This window comes from Pipra filicauda, unplaced genomic scaffold (assembly GCF_003945595.2).
Source record: "Pipra filicauda isolate LSUMZ 115617 unplaced genomic scaffold, ASM394559v2 scaffold306_size1276767_pilon, whole genome shotgun sequence".
In the NCBI taxonomy this organism is placed as follows: domain Eukaryota; kingdom Metazoa; phylum Chordata; class Aves; order Passeriformes; family Pipridae; genus Pipra; species Pipra filicauda.
Window position 1 is genome coordinate 520,039 of NW_024104428.1, and position 7,189 is coordinate 527,227.

A 7,189-nucleotide genomic window follows, 5' to 3' on the forward strand; every position below is an offset into this window, starting at 1 on the left:
GCAATAAGCTAAGATGCAAGAGCATATTTTCTAGAAAGTTTGTGTCATCTTCCAGTTAAATCAGGGTCTGCTGTCACCAAAACCAGTTTTACTCCTACAAACCTAACCAGCCTTATTTCCAGGTATCCATTTCATGGAGATTTATTCTGTCCTTAGTACTTATGTGTGGTTTCCTGGTAGGATCTGTTCCTTGTTTGGAGGGAATTTTAAAAGGCTAAATATAAGCCCATACACACTCTACTGGCTTTTACACTATATTAAAATAATTTAATTTTACACAATTTTTTTTCCTCATACTAAAGTAATCTTGGGTTCAAATAGGGTGTAGATATATATCCCTCCAAAAGCTCCTAATACTAGTTTTCAATAGTTATACAGGAAAAAGGCTGCATTCTGCATTTTTGCAGTGCCAAACATAGCAGTAGCCATTTCCTTTTTGTGATAACAGATAACGAGACTGTCAATGCCACAAAGTGACAAGACCTAATAAAGACCAGGCGTTACCCACCCTCGTGTTTCCATTAAAAGTTCTATAAGCATCACATAAGCCTCATCAGAGCAGAACAAAATAGTTTTTCTCCAGCACAAAAGCAAATAGGCAGTGACCAAGAAGATGGAAACTTCTGCAGAAATTTTGTATTTCTCTTTGCCTTCCAGGTTACATTCAGACTTTCTATCATGTTCATTTATCTCAGAAAGGTAAATGAATGCTATTCCAATTTAAATCCCCCTTGCAGCAAGAGTGGATGCGCACAATAAGAAATCTGAAGCAAAAGTTTGGTCCTAATTAAGTGAGGATAGTCCACCTTACCCCTCCAAACACCAGTTCAGCCTCATCTTACAGTAAGAAAAATTTTCAGAATAGTGTCTTTACTGACAAAGCAAAATTAAAAACTCAGTAATACAGAGGTTAAGTCAGAAATTAGGGACATTTCCAGGGTGGATTACAGGCTTGGGGGGGGTGGGACGAGGTGGGACAGGCAGCAGGAAGAGGAATGGAAAGGTGGGAAGAGAAAGAGATTCATGCTTGTTCCTGCTGCTGCTGCCGCCTTAGGCCTGGATACTTCCTGTCTCACTGAGCTGTACTTTTTTGAGGAAGAGTATATGCTTTCCCTGGTGATTCTACAAGCATCTTTTCATCCTGCTCCTTGAGGAAAATAGTGAAGTAGACATAGTAGTTATTATTTATACATTTCAAAGTCTTAAAAGAAAAGGAACACGGTCTACTGTCAAATTCAGAAATCTGTCTCCAGAGGGCAAGAATTGCAGATACAACCAAGATGTAAGGAACTTACTCTGTTCTTTCATAGGTCAAGAATAAAAACCAGTTTTATAAGGGTACATACCCTAGTAAAAAAGAAAGCTCCAGGTGCTGGATGGAAAAAGCCAGACTTGTAGATTTAGGATATTATTTTTTATGTCTCAGCATCTTGCATGTCCAAAGAGTACTGAATGATAGAGCAGCTGAAAGGCAGAACTGAAACACATCCAGAAAATGCCCAACAGGATGAGCTGGAATGAAAAGTCTTCCCACGTGTTACCAGTGCCAGAGGGAAGGCAAGAAGTCCAAAGGCATTGCCATTTGAAAAGCATTAATCAAACCAACATCAGCTGCAGTTATCCAAACAGTCCTGCAGAGAGCCTGATTGCTGTGCATGCATGTGCATATATATGTGTGGCTACAGCCAAATACTATTAACAAACACATAGCTCCACCAAAAAGGCTTCTTAGTTCACATAATTCCTCATTTTTAAGTCCTTTAAATTCTTGCTTGAACAGAAATTTCCAGGGTTTTAACACCGATTTCAGCCTGATGCAACAGTGAAAGAAGCTGCACAGAACACCTCATAGCTAACTCAGTAAAAAATTCTGCACCCAAAAGCCCAAATTCATGATCAGTACGGAATATTTGTTGAGTAGCCAAAGAAGAAAGCATTGCTTATAGCTTATATTCTCCAGCAAAAAGGTCGTTGGGGAAAACAATTCAATATTTAAAGCACAAAGAGCAAAGCCTGAGGCAAGAGGACTGCCATTATAATTCCTTACTGACAGGTCCAGGGGACAGAATACCTTCCTTTGCTGCAAACACGGGGACAGCAAATGATTTCTTTTCCTCCCGTTTTTCAGGAAGACCTAAGCCCAAAATGCTAGAAGGAGGGTTATTCTCCCCTTCCTCTGGAAGCCTGCAAACCAGCAGGATTGCCAAGTCATTCTTGTTTGCTTCCCTGCAATTTTTTTTCCTCTCTCTTTACCATGTCAGGAGCATGTGGTCACCAGAAGAGAAAGAATTAATTACCACTTGGCTTTGTGCAGGATGACTGATGAATATTCATTTGGTAGCTCAAATGGACTTTGCCTCAAGATTAAGGAGGACTTCAGTGAACCAAGCAGTCCTATTACCAAATCACATGGTGCTTTATGTAACGCTTGCCAAGCCAGAGTGGAAAAACCATCACTTGCAAAAGAAGGGGCAAAGGGAAAGGGCTGTACTGATCTTGAACAGCTTAAGTACAGGAACAAAGAAAATGTGCTTTCACATTACTTTGCTGAAGGAGACCTTAAAACACTCCAAGGCTCTGATTCCCAGTCCCTGTCAGACTTGGCAGTGGAAGGAAAGGCTTCACTGAAGAGGCTGCTGCCCCCTTGGATGGGGCCAGAAACGGGCGCTGCGAGGAGAGCAGTGAGCTTGTGCTCAGCAAGTGTACAGTGAGCAATACAGGCAAGCAAGAACTACTTAGAAACCCTCATTACATCAATTTTGAAGGGATGTGCGTGCTCCCAGGCAAGAAATTAGTTGCCATCATGAAGAGGGAACATTTTTACACCAAAATAGCCACATAAACCTTCTGTCAGCAGAACAAGGCTGGCAGCGTTACAGGTTATTTGAGCACTTTGTTTGCAGGACAAAATATATGAACATTCATTTTTAGGGTTGGACTCCTTGTACAACTGTGTTAATAACAAAAGGCACCTTTTAGTCAACTGAACTTCGTATCTTCAGACTTGTTTTAAAAACATTAAAAGATCCACTTCACCAATCTGTCATTAACAGCTCTGTTTTCTACTCCTCTCAGTGGAATGGCCATGAAAGCAGTTTCTTCAGCACTTCTCAACACCAACTTGGTGAGTAGACCTTTTTAAAAAACCTATTAAATTTAAAACAAACAAACAGAAGTGATCCACAGGCTAGCTACATTTTTTCCCCTATCTTTTTAAGGAAAACAAAAAACAAAAAACAAAAACAAAAACAAACCTGAGACTTGAAGCTGGATAAACTTTTCAGATGTGAATAAGCTTCATGAGTGCCATCATCCTGGCACCACTGGGCACACATTCTTCTCATGTCTGTGTTCAGAACAGGGCCAGGAGCTGACCTGAGCCACAGACTTCCTGGGAAAGAGTAAGAATTTGGTAAATGACACTTACTGAAACTATGCCCTGGCACACCACCAACTGTGCCAGGTGTGGCTCAGTGGTTTGCTCTGGGAAGCAGAGGCTAGGACTTGCCAAAACTTGTGAATTTACTGAATTTTAGCCAGTGCCAAAGTTAAAAACACAGGTGCTTCCCTCCATTCACTCAACAAGCTGAGGAAACCATGTGAACATTTACAACTACTAGAAAATTCTTATTTCTGACCATTTTTTTTAACCCAGGTGAGTTCCACAGGAATTTTTTCTAACCAAAAATTGGGAAAGCTTTGGAAAAAAATTACAGAAAATATTTCATAAGTGTTAACCCACAGAAGAATGCAATGACAACAGGAACAAAGGCCCACATATTTCTACAACCAGCCTATAGATGAAAAGGGATACACTTCAGAGAAACCAGGACCCCTTAAGTCTACTCCCTGTGTTAACAGAAGTTACTCACCATGGCCAACTCCTGCAATATAAGAATACTGAGAATTGAGAGGTTTTTTCAGGTTTTATCACTTTTCATCAATTGTTAAAAGGTAAAATGTCTTCCTTAGTTAGGTTCCTCATTTTTGCAGCTGTAGGATTATGCTTGAGAACATTCTTCCAAAAGGCTCGAGAAACAGAAGAGGAAATATTGCAAGCTGCCTTTACTCTGATAGATTCTTAAATAATTTTCATTCTACTGGTGGAAGGATAGGAGAATTTTTGAGCTTTTGGCATCTAGGTCGTGTCAGCGTTGGATGCATTAGTACACCTTCCATACAACTTACATCTCAGCCCCACAGATGCAAAGATCAGCCCTAAGAAATGCAGGGCCTTGGAGACACATCCTTGCACTGAGCATCCCCTTCAGCCTCCTGTCACAGCCCTAGGACAAGCCTCCAGCCTCACCTCAAAGAACCTCCCCCTCAAAATTTGTATTTACTAACATGTCGTAATTCACCACACCAGAAGTTTAAGTAGTCTGTTGACTACTAGACCTGTCCCCCTCAACTTTCTTTTCAAAGCCTTTTGAAACTGCTGCACAGCCTCCACCTCCTTTCCATTGGAACGTGACCATACTTTCCCTTCTAGAAACACAAAATGTTTCTAGTGTTTCACTAGCATTTTACATTTGTGTGGCATCTTACTCTTGAAAAATCTTGACGGGGCCCAAGATCACCTCAAGTGACTATCACAGTGGCACTACAATGTGAATTCCCATCTGCACTGTGCTTGGCCACAAAACTGAGAACCACTGTGATGTCCCTCCTCATCCAGTCGTTGTCTTACTTGTCTGAAAGATTACAAGCTGAGGACAGGGCTTGGTCTGGCTTCATGGTGTCCCTGCCCATGGCAGAGGGGTTGGAACTAAATGATCTTTGAAGTCCCTCCCAACCCAAACCACTGTGTGATTCTATTCCATGATTCTCTGGTGCTTTACAACATGGTGGCTCACTGAGGGGTTTTTTGTATGTTATACAAAGAGGAACAACTCCTAGTCACAACGGGCTTGCAAATCCACTTAGAGTAAGTGGATTACAGCAAGGTTTTTCTAACATCAATGACTGTTATGTGGCAGCACATTTAGGTTATTCTTATTTCTATTACCTCTCCTTTGAATTACACAGTTGGAGCAGACAGCCAAGGAAAACACAGGTGTTATTTCTAATAATCCAATTCCACAGCCAGTTAATGAGAGAAATAAGTAGTTTAAAAGCTTTCTAAAATTGAATTAGATTTTTTAACAAGAACTTCACATGGGTCAGTTCATTAATTGTCTTGGTGTTCTGGGATCTCGGATTTGGAGGCTTCCCCTTGCATTAGAAACACCATTAGGTCAGTCCATATCTATAAGCAAATCCTGCACGTGCTTATGGATAGTGGATAAGATATGACCTTGTGACAGGTTATAACAACAGTCAAAGCTGCACCCTGACTCCTCTCACTCCTTTCCTACAGGATGGGGAAAAAACCATCAGGGCTTCCCTGAAGAAAGTTAAATCCAACCCAGCCAGACCCAGTACAATCTCAATGCTTGTTCCATGCCATTCACATCATGTGTGACCTCAGAATGATCTATCAAAGTATTCTCTGTCCCATTCATACATTATTTAATTTCTACACCCTACTCAAACCTTTTCATGTTATCTATTTCTCTTTCCTGAAATTCCTTCTTACCAACACTTACAACTTACACTACATACTCAAAACATCTTTATATCCCATAGTAAGGCTTATACATCCTCTATGAACATTGTACATTGTCCCTTGACATACGTATATATATCAGATATTATTCCCCCATTCCATGCTCCCCCTCCCCCAAAGCTCCATAAGAACAGTTGATGACTTTGGTCCTATCTGTCAAGGAGATCACTCAGTAGAGAAGAAGCAGCAATTTGGATTGTTGAGCACCAAGACCATTTGGGATGGGTCAGCACTGCACTCTCACGGTTCCTTGTGGGGGCTCCTTCTCTGTTGGTTCAGATAATTCCTGCTGTATTATTTACTGTACCATACAAGTCAAAAAATGGATTATCTTGCCCCAGGGATAAACCTCCCTGAGGTACACAGCAGATTTCCACTTTTTCCCGCACTGCCCACCAAGGGCACCCGGGTCCCTGAATGAAAACAATGCCACAAATGCACTTTCCTTTTCCCCAGGGTAGAGCAACCCACTCTGCCTTTCCCAGTCACTTACCTGTACCATGGGGGCCTCATCTCCACCCACAGTGTGTAGGGGCCTATTTTGGGCAGAACCAGGGCAGTTAGTGAATATTCTGGTATCAAAAGTTTAGGTTTCACTGCATCCATTCCCCAGTGCCCTATGCTCTGAGCATAGCCTATAACAGCCATACAACAGTATCAAACAATTCTTCCTAAGGCCTGGGACATGTGAAGCACCAAATCAGTGTCGTGTTTCTTGGCCCAGGAACACGGGCTCAATACCCCGACACAGGACTTGACTGTCAAGGCTCAGGGTGGCATTAAAAGCAACAGAATGGTTTAAAGGGTATGTCTCCAGCCACCCGATAGATGCTTCCACCACGGCAAACACGTAGCACTTGCCTTGGCAGGTTCAGAGCATGATCCAGAACAGTCAATCTGCCAGGCCTCACCATATTGATATCCCAGAGAGCTCCCTCCCTCTGTTCCAGGGAGACTTTATCCACGTGGGTCACTTGGTTGCAGTGTAAGGGCCTCAACAGTCAGGGCCCACCCCTCAATCACAGGGCCATTTTTTCATTGTAACTCTCCCAGTTATGGTCCTTATCTTGAATTCTTCAAGCACTTTCATCCTATTTCCTCACCATGTCCTGTAGAGGAGGGGGGTGAAAGTGGCTCAGAGGGCATCTGGCTGCTGGGCAAGGTTAACCCACCACGATCCTTTTTTTTGGCACCCAACATGGGGTAGGGAGATTTTAACCAGTAACACCCCAATCTGCAGTCAAGTGCTGCTGGCTCAGGTCAATCCAGCACGACCCGAACCTTTAAGACATTTCTCATAGCTGGAGAAGGCTTTTGCCCAGAGCAAAGGCCAGGCTTGCCTCAGGTGACCTCTTGACTGAGTTTTTGACTGTAACATCAGCAGAACAAAATGCAAAGCTGCTGAGAAATGCACGTGATTAGCACTTCTGCCTGCAAGGACAAGACAACCTATCAAGGTGTTAAACACATTCAGTGAAACTTGGTTAAATAAATAATCTTTTAAATCAACCTTTGCCCAATCAAAGTCCAGCCTTACTTATAGGTACAGCCACGGGAGAAACACTGAAAGAGAACTCCTGG